The following is a 17,528-nucleotide window of genomic DNA, read 5'->3' on the forward strand; positions in this document are numbered from 1 at the left end:
CTCTGGACACTTTTGTCCAAACCGCGTGCAAATGTGAGATAACGGGGTGTGATTTAACTTCTCCGGTTAGTTTAATAGAAAGGCTTTGCAATGGCGAAATAGGGGCAAGGACTTCCTGTTCAATACAAAACCAGGGATGGGCTCTCTCAGGTGGAAGTGACCAATGAGCCAAATGTCTGAGACCGAATGCATAATAATAAAACAAAATCTTGGGTAGGCCTAGCCCACCATTGTCAATCGGCCTATGTAACTTATTGAAATGTAATCTGGGACACTTGCCATTCCAGATAAATTGCTTGAAATAAGAGAGGGGGACATCTATAGGGACAGACTGCAGCAAGTAGTTGAATTTTGGAATACAATTCATTTTAATAACATTAACCTTCCCAATCATCGATAAATGTAATGATGCCCACCTGCCCAAATCGCTCGAAAACCTTTTTATTAAGGGGTCAGAATTAACTAACTAAATCACACAAATTTGCTGGGCATAAGATGCCCAAATACTTAATGCCCTGTTTGGGCCACTGGAAGGCACTGGCTGAAAAGCAGTTACTGGGCAGTACGCTGTCAGAGCCAAAGCTTCGGATTTAGACCAATTCACTCTGTATCCTGAGAATTTAGAAAAGGAATTAATAATTCTGTGGAGGCAAGGCATAGATCTAGTGGGGTCGGAGATGAATAATAAAATATCATCTGCGTAAAACAAAAGCTTATTCGCCACACCTCCTGCCACCACTCCTGGAAAATCTTCTTCCTTTCTTATCGCGGCTGCTAATGGTTCCAGGGCAAGACAGAACAATAAGGGGGAAAGAGGGCAATCCTGCCGGGTGCCTGTATCCAGAGTTAAATAATCTGAAATGAATCCATTCGTCTGTACCGCCGCTACCGGGTGTCTATAAAGTCTCTAAATCCATTCAATAAAAGTATTTCTGAACCCGTATATTTCCAAAACCTTAAAAAGATAATCCCATTCTATCATATCGAATGCATTTTCAACGTCAAGTGAGATGACAGCGACAGGAGTCTGATCATTGGCCAATGACCACATGATATTGATGAAAACACCTAATGTTATCAGAAGAGCTACGGCCCCGAATAAACCCCACCTGATCTATATGTATAAGAGATGTCATAACTTTACTTAATCAGTTTTTTTGACAATATTTTAACATCTAGCTGGATCAGGGAAATTGGACGGTAACTCTTATCCTCGCTTTGTCCTTTTTAAGAATCAGACTGATCTGGGCTTATGTCATGGTTGGCGGAAGCTTTCCATTCTTTAATGATTCCGTATAAACTTCTAACAAAAGTGGAGCCAGTTCTGTAGCACAAGATCTAAAAAATTCAGCGGCAAAGCCGTCTGGCCCCGAAGCCTTGCTTGTAGGCAAGGCCTTAATTACCTCGTCAAGCTCCTCCAAGGTTATCTCAGAATCAAGAGAATTTTTTTGCTCAGTCGCCAGTTTAGGAAGTTCTAATGGTTCCACAAAGTTTCTAATATCCTCATCAGTAGATGAAGACGTGGAACTATAGAGATCAAGATAGTGATCTTTTTTAATATCAATGGCCGAGGTAAATATTTCACCACCAGCAGATTTCACTGAGGGAATGGTAGAAAAGACATTTCACATTCTTAAAATAGTGATCCTAACTCACCTAAGACAGGGAATTTTTTTCTACGATTAAATGTCAGGAATTGTGAAAAACTGAGTTTAAATGTATTTGGCTAAGGTGTATGTAAATTTCTGACTTCAACTGTACATTTATGATGTGCAATAAAACCAAACTTACCTTAATAACAGAGTTTAGATGGAAATCCTGTTTGTGGCGACAGATCTTGTTGAGAGCGAGGAAGGCCAGGACCCTCACGGTCTCCTCTCCTGTGCTCCACTGTTTGATCAGATTCAAAAAGGAAAGAAGAACACCACAAATGTTGCGACTTATGTGTTTTGTCTGGTTTGGAAACATCCATTTTTTCAGGGCACTGAGAATTAATCTGGTCTTTAGGTGAATGTGAGTGTTTTGTACAGCTTACTTTAAGCAATTGTCTGCACTGTTTTGGCAAACACAGGTAGTATGGCACCATCTGGTTGGTGTGACGGAGAACTGCAGTTGTGACTGTGGACTGGGTTAAACTGGAGAGGAGCTGTGGAGAAAAACATCTGAAATATATTAATTCATGTTCATTTCTAGCACTGTGATAAGCTGAAATGTGTATATTATTTCTTATTCATAAAATACTTGCTCTATCCCAGCTTAATATGCAGACAACTATAGGTATGTCATTTGTAGGTTGATTTCACTGAAAAGAGCATCAAAATTTTGCTCTGTTTGCTTGAGCATCGACCAGCCAGACACAGCAACATTGGCTCAGCCAGTGGCATGAGTTTGGGTAGGGAATGTGTTTGCCTGACAAATGGCAGATGGGGGCCTGTCATTATTTTTGCAATTTCTATAGGTGAAAAAATACACACTTCAGCTTTAAATAAACAGAATTACAACACAGACAGAGGAATATTTTATGGAAATATGAACAAGAAATCTACCTTAACAACACCAGCTAGATACATCTTAATATCAATCTGAAGTTTTTGCCACCTGGGACTTGAGGAGGGAAGTATTAATCTGAAAATATGGATATCAAATAGAACTATCAGCAAAATAAGAAAAAATATCTGTGCAATGCAGATTAAGTGACTACGACCAGTTATCTATGCAAAGGCAGGAATAAAACTCACTTCTTCTGATCTTTCTGTGGAGCTTTGAGATTCAGCATTCTTTGCAGCGCTGTATGCATCTCTTTTATGCAGAATAGGATAAGGGAATTGAACACTGCAAATACAACAGGCGAAAGACGGATGCTGTCAGATGTGCATATTAAACATATTATGTTATTTTAGTGCGTGCTACCTGTGAATAATGCAGTCAGTTACCTGTGCTGTATATCAACAGAGCTCCTCAGAGTCAGACTCGCCCTTCGTTGTGGCCACAGCAGCCTTAAAGGCTTGTGTGATGTCTCTTATCAAACGAGACGTGGGCTCTTTCTGAAAAAAAAGAGAAAAACAAAACATGAGAAAAACTGAAAATCGACAAAACAGAACTGAATCTACGTAAAAATTGCTTTAGTAAAAAAACTATCAATGAATGAAGAAAATCAGAGACAGAACATCTTCCATAACTTAAATTTTTTTATTTCCTTCACACACGAAGTATACTGTTATTAACAACATTGATTCAACCAGTGTCGTGAGTTGGGGGTGGGACTGTATAATTGTTTGATAAACAGTATGTACAGACATTACACACCTAAGATTTAATTGTATTATTGGACCCTGCCCACTTAGCTAATGAATTCAATTCAATCTATTTGTGCAGCAGTTTTCACAATGCATACTGTTCCACATGCATTTTACAAAGAACAGTGCCTTAAAAAAATAAAAAATTTACTCACCCTCATGGCATCCCATATGTGCATGTCTTTCTTTCTTCTGCAGAACATAAATGAAGATTTTCAGAAGATCTCAGCTCTGTAGGTCCATACAATGCAAGTAAATGGTGACCAGAACTTTGAAGCTCCAAAAAGCACATAAAGGCAGCATAAAAGTAATCCGTATGACTCCAGTGGTTAAATCCATGTCTTCAGAAGTGATATAATAGGTGTGAGTGAGAAGCAGATACATTTTTAAGTACTTTTTTATCTAGAAATCTCCACTTTCACATTCTTCATTTGAGAATTCACATTCTTTGGGCATATCACCACCTTCTGGTCAGGCTGGTAAAAGGTGGAGATTTATAGTAAAAAAGGACTTAAATATTGATCTGTTTCTCACCCACACTTATATCATTTCTGAAGACATGGATTATTTTCATGCTGCCTTTGTGCTTTTTGGACCTTCAAAGTTCTGGTCCCAATTCACTTACATTATGAGGACCGTCAGAGCTGAGATATTCTTCTATAAATCTTCATTTGTGTTCTGCAAAAGACAGAAAGACATACCCATCTGGGATGGCATGAGGGTGAGTAATTGACGAGAGTATTATAACATTAATATGCCCGTAAGCAAGTCAAAGGTGACAAGGGGCAACAGCTCCCCCTTTGCGGCAGTTCAAAAACAATCAACAGCCATGCCAATCAAATATGCATATTTTAGTTTTTCAACTTTTTTGAGTGAAGTTTGAGTTAATACTGTATAACAAATAAATTTTATTTTAATTTCAGCAATGTTGTGGTTGTCTCACATATATTCTGCATTCTGCATTTCACCCTGGTGGTAACCAAATATCGGCATTAGGCAATAAAAAAATTGTGTTGACCACTTGAAGTTCCTAACAGAAAACATTAGAGACAAGAAAAAAAAGACAAGAATAAGCAATAGAGAGAATTTCTACCCTCAGTCCTTCTCTCCAGTTTTCAATCATTGCTTCCGTCACCTTGATACCTTCCTTAGACGTCTTAGTCTTTTTAGCATCTGAATTCTCCTTTTCATCTGAGTTAGCTTCCTAATGTCACAAAAACACAAGTTTTTTTTTTTTTTTTTATATCCCAAGGAAAACAAATACAGGGGTAACATATACAAAACATGCTAACTGTTTGTAAAAAATTACGTTATATGATAAAACCCCACTGATTTATAGAATAAAAAGCTCTGAAACCTACATCACACATGTAACACTTGAACCATTTATCATATGAATAGAAGTAGGACAGTTGAAGAAAGACTGACCTCCAGTTGAGAGGGGAGGTTGTGGTACATTATCTCCTTTTCATCTTCTGAGAAATCAGAGTCATCAAAATTCAGGAGCGTCTGGTCATTTTTTTCTAAGAACTTGTAAAATTCTGGATCTTGGCTCTTGAGGGCAGATAGCTGGTCCTTGTGCTCAGATGCCTTGCCATGTTTTTGACAGACCTGTGACATAGTAGATCAGCATTAGACCATTTGAATAAAATTATGCAACCAAGTTCCTCTAATTATACCAACAGCATACCCTCTGTAAGCATTTGTGGCAGTTAACAGAAATGGAAATACAAACCCTTAAACTTCAAAAGAGTCCACACTAACTTCTTCTGAGGTGCAGGTTTCTTACTCTTCCCATTGTGTATTGTTGAATCTTCATCCACAGAGTCATCTTCCTCCTCAGAATCAAATCCAGACAGCATGAACTCATCTACATTGAGGTTCTCCAACTTCCTGCATAAACGCAGAACACAAATAATTATAATAAACTATGTTTAGAAAACGTGTTAACTTAGCACTTTCGAGTCAGTCTAAGGTAATCACTGGTAAACTTACTACACTAAAAACATGTCACCTGACTGTTCCTAAAGCTGATTTTATTGTCCAGCTTTATTGAACAAATGTGATGGACAATTATGTTGACACTCAAATTTGACAGTGCTCTCAGCTTGATCGTATTTTCTTTATATATGAGGAATACTAGATTATATGTTTATCTAATGCGAGAATGATGGGAGTTTTTGCTCATCCTCAGGGGCTAAAGCTAGTTAGCTATAATCAAATATCTGTCAGATAAGCGTCTTAGGAAGTGAAACTGAGCTCTGACAACACTTCCAAAGATACATTCACTGTATGCTAACCCATGATATAATATCTGAACATGTATGCAAGTGAAAATATCTAAGAACGGGAGCATACCTCTTGTTTTTCCCTGCCAAGCTGTATGGAAATGTGCATAGGGACGCATTACCCACAATGCATCAGTCTGAAGGGCTCAGTTGAGTTGATCTATTGTTTAACGTTACATTAATCGCAGAAAAAAAAAAAAAGGTTTTTGTTTAATTATAAAGCTGTTCAGTTTGTATACCAAAAACCCAGAAGATAATTATCATTTTAGAGCCATGGGTTCCATTGGGATTTACCTATACGTTTTTTATTTTTATTTATTTTATTATTATTTTTTTGGCAGTTTTGGATTTATGACAAATATAAGGTCTGCTAAACATTATGCACTTGAAGATACTTGGAAATTTTGTTCTACAACATAAATTACACACAGTCATATCTCAAACGTGAATTTTGAAAGCACCATGTTTAAAAAAAAAAACGTAAAAATGGCTAACAAGTTGCTATATAAGAACTACTACGGTTTTCCATTTTGTCAGACATGTTCACTAACATGCTTGAGGTATTTGTAGTCCTTTTCTAGCAACTTGTTAGCAAGCAACATCATTTTTTTTTAAACACATGGCAGATTTAACATTCACGTTTGAGGTATGACTGTGTAATTTTTGTTCTAGAACCATTCAAGTCTCTTTAAGTAATGTTTACCACAGAACATATTTTACACATAAATTGAAAAACCCCATTAGGAAAGTTCTGAGGGAACCCATGGCAAATTAGCCTTCCAGGTTTGCCTACAAACTGACGTCAAGGCTGAACAGCTCTATTGAATGCGTTTCCATGCACGATGTTACACCAGTTATGCTTAATATACAGTTAACTTATAAATTCATGTAAATGCCTTAAATGTTTTTCCATTATCGGGGTAAGGTCATAACGGTTTGATCAAAAACGATTGCCCATTTTTTCAGTACTGTTGCTCCCTATACACATATTACGTAGTCAGAGTAGGGCACCAACTCCCTAGGGGGGCACCATCATACCCTTGGGGGGCACCAGAAACTCCACTGGCTGCCCTTACTCGAACGTTATACATTTTTCAAGGACGTAGCAGTCGCAGAACACAGGCGGTCGTCTCAAATGGAGCTCTGCGTAGGGCATCAATTTGCCCAGCAGTGGCCCTGCATTTTTAGATTCATGTTGCATGTAAGCACCTTTGCATGTAAACACTGAGTTCTGGTGGCTTATCCAATGTGCCAAGCTTGTTTGCACAAGCATTGTGAGCATGGTGTGAATTACTCTGGAAGGGATCGATCGGAATCTGAGCCGATGAAGATCTGTGCAGATCCCTTCCTGTTCACTATAACTCAGCATCGACACGCGCTTCAAGCCCTGTACTTCGCACTTCAAGCCCTCGCATTTCATTATATCTAAGTTGCTTGTGAATATATATTTTTAATAATGTAATGGTTTAGTGCTAATATACTGGTTTTACCTTTCCAGATTGTTTGTCTTTAAAGGTGCACTCAGTAACTTTTTTGTTTGGAGTCACATGTGACACCTGGTGCTGTAGATGCAGCATCATTCAAAATCAATAGTTTTCAGTTACAGATTGAAGAAATTCACTATTCACAGTCAACCGTGATTAATTTAATCCAAGAGTGTCCAATAACGGAGTAGTATGGTCATGTGATTCCAACATGGCAGCCCCCATGAGGGGGACCCTCTCCATGTAGAATAAGTGTGCTTACACACTTAGTTTTATATACTAACTGATATAAAATGCCCCACTGATCTCTGTGTACATCGTATCATTTGGGTCTGAACTGGGGTCCGATAGAGTCATCAGTGTGAGTAATTGGTAGCTACTGTAGGTCACAACTCAAGAAGACATCAGCTGCGCTGTGATATTAAAATATTCATCTCTTTAGATTTACCATCAAAACATTACATGCACATAAGTTTGCCAAGGATGCACTGACTACAGGAGCGGAGCTAGGGGGTTGGCACCATTGGCCACCCCGCTCACGATTGCCGTTTTGGTCATTTTTTGTCTTGGGCACAATTTAGTTTGTCTTTCTACACTTTTTAAAGAGAAGAAATTACTGAGTGCACTGAGCACCTTACACCTAAGGACACTGAAACAAAAGACAAAACATTTGGGTCGGGCGTGATATATTAAACAGAATATTAAAGGTTTTAACAGAAACGCCGATCACAGCTCTGAGACAGACGTCTGTTTTGATGCGGCATGTGATGTAACGTCAGACTACCACACACTACTGAATAAATCACTGTATGCATCACAATTATTCACCAGACGCAGACAAAACTGGAGAGATCTCTACACAGAAAGAAACGAGTCTTGTCAGTCAGACACAGACGGAGGCAGGTGAGTTCAGATTCTGATCTCATCCGGAACAAATCGCAAAATCGGTTCCAATTTATTCAGCTGATAATGAAGGCGACGTTCATTTATTTACCAGTTTATTGTTTATCCTCGTAAAAAAATACGATGTGCAAACAGATGCATGCTGTCTCAAAGCTGCAGTGTTATGAAATTGCTTCTTTATCGCATTGTTGTGGTCTTTGTTCAGACAGACATCAGTTTATCAGTGCATGAGTCTGCAAGCGTGTTACAAGAGCATCGAGCATTTCCTAGTATATGACGCTGTAGTTTAAAGCGTTTAAAATGTGTTGTGATGGCTGAATGATGATATTCTTGTGTGAGCTGTCAGTGCAGGTCTCCAGAGACAGTAATATTGGAAATATGGGACCAAATAGCCACCAAGGGGTTTTAATTGTGATGTTAGATGAGGCAACCTATGACTTCTTGAACCTATACATTTTCACCGTTTTAATTTTTGTATGTGCTTGGACAGCAGACAAAGTTCCTGTACATGCACAATGAGCGGTGATGCGATTTGAGATTTGTGGTGTTTTCTTTAAACAGTGTAACGGCCGTAGTATCGAAAAGCTTGACGATATCATGTTGAGTTCAGTGGACATATGAACCATTTTACCCACGCATCGATTTACAGTAAAATAATTACGAGAATAAACATCCGGAGCGACCTTAAGAAGTGACGTCAGCTTCCAGAGCTCATGCGGCTCTCACTTACGTCAACAACATACAAACCCCCCAAACTGAGGCTTTATGCGTTTTTCATATGGACTGAGATGCTCTGCCGCTGGACTCCAGAAACAAATCCAAAACATCCATTAAAGAAATAGAGCAAAGAAACGCGAGGGAAAAGCATCCATAAGTGCAGGTAGTGCTGGTTGTGTTGCTGTCGTGGGTGACTTGTATGCTAAACAGAAAGGGTGGGTATGGTGGGGAGAGTATGAGATGCTCTGGATGGCACACAGTGTGCTGCTGAGTCAGATGTAATGATGCTGGTGTTGTCTGTAGTGTTGTCTTGTCATTAGCTGTATACTAAACAATGGAGTAGTCTGTCTGGTGTTTGTGAAACATATGGGTACCATGTTTACTGTATAATCAGTAGCATCAGGACACTCCTTACAAAAAAAAAAAAAAAAGAAAAAAAAAAGACCATAATTTCTGTCAAAATACTATAATTACTACAGTTAGTTTTACCTCTATTTAATAATTTATCATTAACCTCTACTAAAAAATAATATAGGATATTGTAAGAAGCTTTCAGAATAATTCCGATATTTTGTCCAATATATATTTTCTTTTATTACAGTGGTACATATACATTCATATATATATATATATTTTTACATGAAGTGGTCTTTTGATCTGCCACTTCAGGTATTCCTGAATTAAGGTGTCTTTGATCTTGTGAACGGACTTTTTTTTATTTTTTTTTTTATGTTTAGTTAAATTTTTTAAAAATTAGAACTTGCATCACAGAATGCATATGTGGGTCGGATATGACCCATATGTGTTTCTTATGGGATTCAATGCACTTAACACTGGTACACTTACATTAATACATTAATACATTAATACATTGATTGTTTTCAATTTCTATCTGTTGTGCAATAAAATATGTATATGTTAAATACCATGTTCACATTTATATTTATATGTATGCAAGTATAGAAAGTTGTCAGTCAGCTGATGCTTTTATCCAAAGTACATGACATTATACATATTACAGGGACAGCCATGTACCAACCTAAGGTTAGATGCCTAGTTCACGGTAAAAGCACAATGCTTATAGGTCCTAGACCACGTGAGTTTTCTTCGTGTCTTTTTTCATTACCCTTCACCACTCCAAACAACAAATATAGCTACATAGAGTAATACAGAAATATAAGGTAATAGCAATATAGAGAACATAAGATTATAATTTTACAAGTGTATAACTATTGTGCTTATATGTGTTTGTGTGGGTAGTGTTGTTAAAAGTTTTCATATTTTACCACCAACATGGAAATTGCCTATATTTCTGTTAGCCTTTTTTACACCATCACCCAAAAGTTCAACTTCATTTTCAATGTCTGAAACTCTTCAGAATTGAATAAAATATCTATCAACCATTTAAACTTTTAATTATTAATAAAATTATAATGACAGTTAATTTTCTTGAACATAAGTAGTTTAAGCGTCTAAAATTCACCTGGGTCTTTTTGACCCATATCAAAATTACATATGCATCTAGGGTTAAAACACTTGTTTTTACAACACTTTGTTGTAAAAAATTCCAGTGTTGTAACCATCAAGTAAAAAGTATTCAAATACTTTCCTTGCACCTTGAATATACGAGAGCTGATGCAAGTTTATCATTAATTTCACAGCTTGGCTACTGACAACAAAATGGCTATATGTTGATTACACTTGACTTTGATTTGGTTGACCAAGTTTTTTTTCCATATATTAATAATATTTTTGAAACAAAATTGTTTCACTGCATATTTTTTAAAGACATAATGATGCAAAATTATTCCAAACTATTTTGCATTATTTCAAACTATTTTACTTTTCCAAACCATTTCTTTTTTTCAAGATTTTCAGCTTTTAATGAGACCTTTTTATTTATTTATTTATTTACTGTCTCTTGATGGCTACACCACTTTGAACTTATGAGGAAGCAATTAAAAACTTGTTCATCATAGTAGAGGTGTATTCAAGTAATTGTTTTGTGTGAATTGCATTTCTTATGTATTTTTTAATAACTTAATAGATCCGGGGGGGAAATGAGCGTCACGTCAGGACAAGCTAATTTTCTTCTTTAACTGAGCATCTTCTGATTAAAACATAATTGTCTAAAATGAATCAAGGATACTGATGTATTTCATAACACACATTTTTCTAAGCAGTAAAGCTGTTATTGTTTTGAGGGGACAAACAGTAGAAATCAAATCCTCTGCCCTCGCCAAACTACAAATGACAAATGTCAGCAGTTACATCACTTCTGCACATTTTAAACAATTCATTAGTGACCTCGGGTTTCAAACCACAGTATTTGCTTTGTATGACTACAAGATTTATACATCTAAAACCCAAATGCCATTTTGTGGGCAGCCACATGGCTGCTGGCGGTAATACTGAGCCCATTACTCCAAGTACTTTTCATGCTCTTTCACCTGTTGTCTGTTATTTGAAGTAACATGAGTACTGCTTGGGGAACATAAGTGGTATTGTTAGGAAAACAGTGTCTTATAATCGCTTTATTTACCAGAACATCCCATTGCTGAACGTTTTATTCGATCAATATTTGATTCTTTTGATTTTAAACCAAATTAGCGTATTCACAGCAACACTTATTTTGGGCCACGATTATCCCGGAGAAGTCCATCTTTGTAAATTTTTAAGTTGGATTGCTATTTATCACCCTCCTTTAAATGTCTCACATATCCAATCTTCCCACTCAAACTAAAGTGTATGACAGATACCAGCACATTACCGTGGGCACCATGGTTTCTATAGTGATGCTGTAGATGGAGGATTGAATGTGCGCAGCTTGTTGGCTGACGACCCAGGCTTTGTCAAACCATTCGTCCATTTAACTGGAACAGATTTTCAATCTTATAATCAACCAGCCTATTTATTTATGCATTGGGTTGCTGCTGTTTATGTGTGCCTGAGTCTTTACTGTATGTACACACAAGATCAAATTTAAAAAGCTTTTGAGGCCTCGGGCCAATCAGGAAGGGCCACTGACTGTTGAGCAGCAAAACCTATGCTTTAACTAAACTACTGTGCTGCCACAGACTGAAAATGCATAATAAGAATGAAAATTTCTTAATTGTGAAGTGATATTTTTCATGATATTTGATGCTTGAGAGCTATTAAGATTCTGTAGTCTTTTTCAAAATGCCAGTGAGTCTAGTTGAAAGCCACCATTATGACTTTGCAGGATGAAAGGAAAAGGTAAAACATAAGAAAGCAACAAATGAACAAATTAAGATTGATTTACAGCATGGCAAATGACTCAAAAGACTAGTAACGGTAATGCACACTGACGGTAATCTGTCTCACTGTCAGGCTGATTAATAAAATAGCATTAGCTTGGATGAGAGCTCTTAAACACCCCATGAAGCTGCTTGACGAGTGCAGTTTATTTTCCTGTGCTGATTTCCTTTTGAAACAGGACGTTTTTTTTTTTTTTTTTTTAAATAGCCAATAGCCTTTATTTTTACGTCACAGCAATGAAGATTAGGCTCATTTAGATGCCAAATGCCTCACCTTGAAAGTAGACGAGAGTGCATTTACATTTATATTTATGCATTTGGCAGACGCTTTTATACAAAGCGACTTACAGTGCACTTATTACAGGGACAATCCCCCTGGAGCAACCTGGAGTTAAGTGCCTTGCTCAAGGACACAATGGTGGTGGCTGTGAGGATTGAACCAGCAACCTTCTGATTACCAGTTTTGTGCTTTAGCCCACTACACCACCACCACTCCGAGAGTAGGTGGCTGCTGTCAGGCCAGGAGTGAAAAAAGCGCTGTCGCGTCAGACAACTTCTCGTAGTGGAATCAGCCACCTGTGAGATTAAAGGCTATCATGTGATTCACGTTCATGTAATTGGTTGCTGATAAAGTATTTCTAATTTATATTGTTTGCTATTATATAAAACAAATATAAGTCACCCAATGTACCTGTTATTTAATTCCCCCAAAAGCTGTCTTTTTCATCCATTTTTAGTTAATTAAAGACACTTATTTTAGATATTTTCCAAATATGATAACAATCACGTATCCCATACAGAGATCGCACTGTCAGATTGTTGGGAATATTCACACATAATTTGTACACATAAAAACATGATATGAGAGTTAAACTATCAAACATTTCAGAAGAGAACAAAACATCACGGTGGTTTTTGTTATTGACAGTTTTATTATTGATTCCAATCATAAAACATACAAACACAACATAAAATACGGAATCAATTATTCACATTAAACCCCTTCCCCCGAACATTCCCACCCCCACCCGACACAAACACTCACTACTGTGGTCACCAACAACTAGAACATAAAAAAAGAAAAAAAAAAGAAAAAAAAAGATAAAAAAAAAAAGATATACTTTCAAACAACATCAATAATACACATACCCAACTAAACTACATATCCTTCTCCACAGCCCCTCCCCAAGAAACCTCCAGAAAAGCCAAATAACAAATCTCATTTCCCCAGCCTTATAAAAATCACCTCCTCAAAGGCCGCTACCACGCTCACCTAAACGAGGGTGCCTCAGCCGACTTCCATCCCCTGAGGATGACTCTTCTGCCAATCATGACCCCGACCCAACTTTCTAAATATCTATCCCCATTGTTAATAACCATCCCATCACCCAGGATACAGAGTCAGGGCAAAATGAAAATTGAGTGTCCAATACCTCACACATAAAGCTCTGAACCCTCAACCAAAATTCTTGGATCTTAACACATCCCCAAAAAGCATGTGTTGTGTCCCCGTCTTCTGATTGGCACCACCAGAAGGTGGGTGTGTCTTTAAGACCCAACCTATACAATCTAGAGGGGGTCTCAAGATGTAGACTTGATGCTTTTTAAAATCCTAACCCACACTCCCTCCTCCAATACCAAATTTAAATCTTTCTCCCATAATCTCTTGAGAGAAGACGAAGCTCCGTCCCCCAGACTCTGAATTAACAGGTAGTAATACACCGAGGCCTCATGACCTTTTCCAAAAGCATTAATCACCACTTGCAGAGTATCTGCTGCTTTAGGGGGGTGTATACTACTCCCAAAAATAGTACAGAACAGGTGGTGCAGCTGTAAATACCTAAAGAACTGAGATCTGGGAATCTTAAAATGTTGAACCAAATTTTCAAAAGATCTCAACACTCCACTCCCATATACACTACCGGTCCAAAGTTTTGAAACACTTGACTGAAATGTTTCTCGTGATCTTAAAAATCTTTTGATCTGAAAGCTTATGCTTAAATGTTTGAAATTAGTTTTGTAGACAAAAATATAATTGTGCCACCATATTAATTTATTTCATTATAAAACTAAAATGTAATTAAATAAAAAAAAGTTTTTGAAATTGATGACTTGGACCAAATAATAAAGAAAAGCCCAACATAGATGGGAACTCCTTAAATACTGTTTAAAAAGCATCCCTGAGAAAATGTTAAGAGTACATGTCTGCAAATTCTAGGTAAAGGGTGACTACTCTGAAGATGCTAAAATATAACACAGTTTTGATTTATTTTGGATTTTGTTTAGTCACAACATAATACCCATAGTTCCATTTATGTTATTCCATAGTTTTGATGACTTTACTCTTATTCTAAAATGTGAAAAAAATTATAATAAAGAATGAGGAAGTGTTTCAAAACTTTTGACCGGTAGTGTAGGTCACTGAGTATAGTAACCCCCCTCACAATCCACTCTGACCAACAGAAAGGGGATTTATTAATACGTAATTTTGTGTTCAGCCATAAGCTCGAGGCTACGTTAAAATAAATGTTCGAATTAAACACTCTGGACACTTTTGTCCAAACCGCGTGCAAATGCGAGATAATGGGGTGTGACTTAACTTCTCCGGTTAGTTTAATAGAAAGGCTTTGCAATGGCAAAATAGGGGCAAGGACTTCCTGTTCAATACAAAACCAGGGATGGGCTCTCTCAGGTGGAAGTGACCAATGAGCCAAATGTCTAAGACCGAATGCATAATAATAAAACAAAATTTTGGGTAGGCCTAGCCCACCTTTGTCAATCGGCCTATGTAACTTGTTGAAATGAAATCTGGGATGTTTACCATTCCAAATAAAGCTCTTCACTATGCTATCAATTGCTTGAAATAAGAGAGGGAAACATCTACAGGGAGATACTGTAGCAGGTAGTTGAATTTTGGAATACAGTTCATTTTAATAACATTAACCTTCCCAATCAAAGATAATGTAATGAAGCCCACCTACTCACATCACTCGAAAACCTTTTTATTAAAGGGTCAAAATTAACTAACTAAATCACACAAATATGCTGGGTATAAAATGCCCAAATACCCTGTTTGGGCCACTGGAAGGCTCCCGGTTAAAAAAGCCGTTACTGGGCAGTACACTGTCAGAGTCAAAGCTTTGGATTTAGACCAATTGACTCTGTATCCTGAGAACTTAAGAGAAGGAATTAATAATCCTGTGGAGGCAAGGCATAGATCTAGTGGGGTCGGAGACGAATAACAAAATATCATCTGCGTAAAGCAAAAGCTTATGTGCCACACCTCCCGCCATCACCCCTGAAAAATCCTCCTCCTTTCTTATCGCAGCTGCTAATGGTTCCAGGTCAAGACAGAACAATAATGGGGACCCCTATCCAGAGTATAATAATCTGAAATTAATCAGTTTGTTTGTACCGTTTATACCGTGTGTACCGTTTGTACCGTGGCCGTGGTAGCTCAGCGGTTAAGGCTCTGGGTTACTGATCAGAAGGTCGGGGGTTCAAGCCCCAGCACCGCCAAGATGCCACTGTTGGGCCCTTGACCCTATCTGCTCCAGGGGTGCTGTATCATGGCTGACCCTGCACTCTGACCCCAGCCTAGCTGGGATATGTGAAAAAGAAGAATTTCACTGTATATGTGCAAATGTATAATGTGTGATAAATAAAGAAAATTATAATAATTATAATTTAAAAATTATAATTAAATTATAAAGTAGCTTAATCCATTCAATAAAAGTATTTCCGAACCCGTATATTTCCAAAACCTTAAAAAGATAATCCCATTCTACCATATGAAATGTCTTTTCGGCGTCAAGTGAGATGGCAGCGACCGGAGTCTGATAATTCGCCACTGACCACATGATACTGATGAAACGCCTATTGTTATTGTAACGTCTGAACAGGCTCCCATCCACCAGAGGGAGAACTCACCTGAATATTGAACTCTTGTCACTTCCTGTTCCTGCCACATCAGTTCCTGTTTGGACACTCTCCATGTATATAAGCCATATGCCCACAGTATCACCTTGCGAAGTATTGCCAATTATCTGCCTTACTAAGCGTTGTTTCTCTGCCATTGTTTTGTCTATTGTTATGACCATTGCTTACATTTGCTGGATTTAAGTCTCTGGATTACTGTTTTTGGATTTGTTGCCTGAGGACCGATTTATCTGTCTTTTGACCCACGCCTGTGACCTGACTACGTTTAAAGAATACTGTTTGAATTATTTGAGCAACCCCTCTAATAAATATCCACAAATGGATCCCACTCAGCCAACCTTATCCTTACAGTTATCAGAAGAGCTATGGCCCCGAATAAACCCCACCTGATCTATATGTATAAGAGATGTCATAACTTTATCGGTTAGCCAAAATTTTTTACAATATTTTAACGTCTAGCTGGATCAGGGAAATTGGACGGTAACTCTTACACTTGCTTGATCTTTGACCATTTTAAGAATCAGCCTGATCCAGGCTTGTGTCATGGTTGGCGGAAGCTTTCCTTTCTTTAATGATTCCGTATAAACTTCTAACAAAAGTGAAGCCAGTTCAGTAGCTTAAGATCTACAAAATTCAGCGGCAAAGCTGTCTTGCCCCGGAGTCTTGCCTGTAGGTAAGGCCTTAATTACCTCGTCAAGCTCCTCTAAGGTTATCTCAGAATCAAGAGAATTTTTTTGCTCAGTCGTCAGTTTAGGGAGATCTAATGGTTCCACAAAGTTTCTAATATCTTCATCAGTAGACAAAGATGTGGTACTATAGAGATCAAGATAGAATTCTTTAAAAGTATTATTAATATCAATGGCAGAGGTAAATATTTCACTACTAGCAGTTTTCACTGAGGGAATGGTAGAAAAAGACTCTGCTTTATATATCTAGCCAAAAGCTTCCCTGCTTTATCCCCAAACTCAAAGTATGACTGTCTTGCCCTGAACAGCCAAATCTCCACCTTCCGCGACAAAATAGTATTATATCTGTATTTCAATCGGGTCAATTCTCTGAGGCCATCATACAACGTTTGGCGCTTCAGTTCTGCCTCAGCATTTTTAATATTCCCTTCCAACTCCACGAGTTCTCAGCTTATGGTTTTTTGATGAATGAGGCATACTGTATGATCCGACCCATAAGAACCGCCTTAAGTGCCTCCCAAGCCACGCCCACAGAGGATACTGAGGACCAATTAGTCTCCGTATAAACATTGATTTCAGCCTTTAACATTTGTTGGAATTCAGGATTTTGCAAAAGGGATACATTAAAGCGCCAACTATATGATTTCTTTTTCTCCATATGTGGCAACACCTCTAAACTCACCAGGGCGTGATCTGAGACTAAGATATTTCCAGTTGAGCAATCAACAACAGATGAAATGAGGAAAAAAAAAAAAAAAATCTATTCTAGAATAAATCTTATGGACTGATGAAAAAAATTTATAGTCCCTATCAGATGGGTTCAGAAGTCTCCAAATATCTGTAAGACCAAGATTTTTACACATCCCGTGAAGCGCCAATGTTGCTCTAGGGGGCTTACACACTTTTGCTTCACTATGATCAAGGATTGAGTCCACCA

The 17,528-nt window shown here is 37.7% G+C and overlaps 1 protein-coding gene and 1 pseudogene across 2 annotated transcripts in view; one reads left to right on the forward strand and one right to left on the reverse strand.

Annotated features, from left to right (window-relative positions):
* LOC127419395 (nucleolar complex protein 2 homolog) overlaps positions 1 to 5,716 on the reverse strand; it is an 80,845-nt pseudogene extending 75,129 nt beyond the window's left edge.
* A 2,085-nt stretch (positions 5,717 to 7,801) lies between these two features.
* Positions 7,802 to 17,528, forward strand: part of LOC127418999 (kelch-like protein 17) — a 35,882-nt gene continuing 26,155 nt past the window's right edge. For both annotated transcript variants that reach the window (XM_051660012.1, XM_051660013.1), the window contains exon 1: positions 7,802 to 7,971. The gene's annotated coding sequence lies outside the window, so the exon portion shown is untranslated. The remainder of the gene's footprint in view (positions 7,972 to 17,528) is intronic.

Source organism: Myxocyprinus asiaticus, chromosome 28, assembly GCF_019703515.2.
Source record: "Myxocyprinus asiaticus isolate MX2 ecotype Aquarium Trade chromosome 28, UBuf_Myxa_2, whole genome shotgun sequence".
Classification (NCBI taxonomy): Eukaryota; Metazoa; Chordata; class Actinopteri; order Cypriniformes; family Catostomidae; genus Myxocyprinus; species Myxocyprinus asiaticus.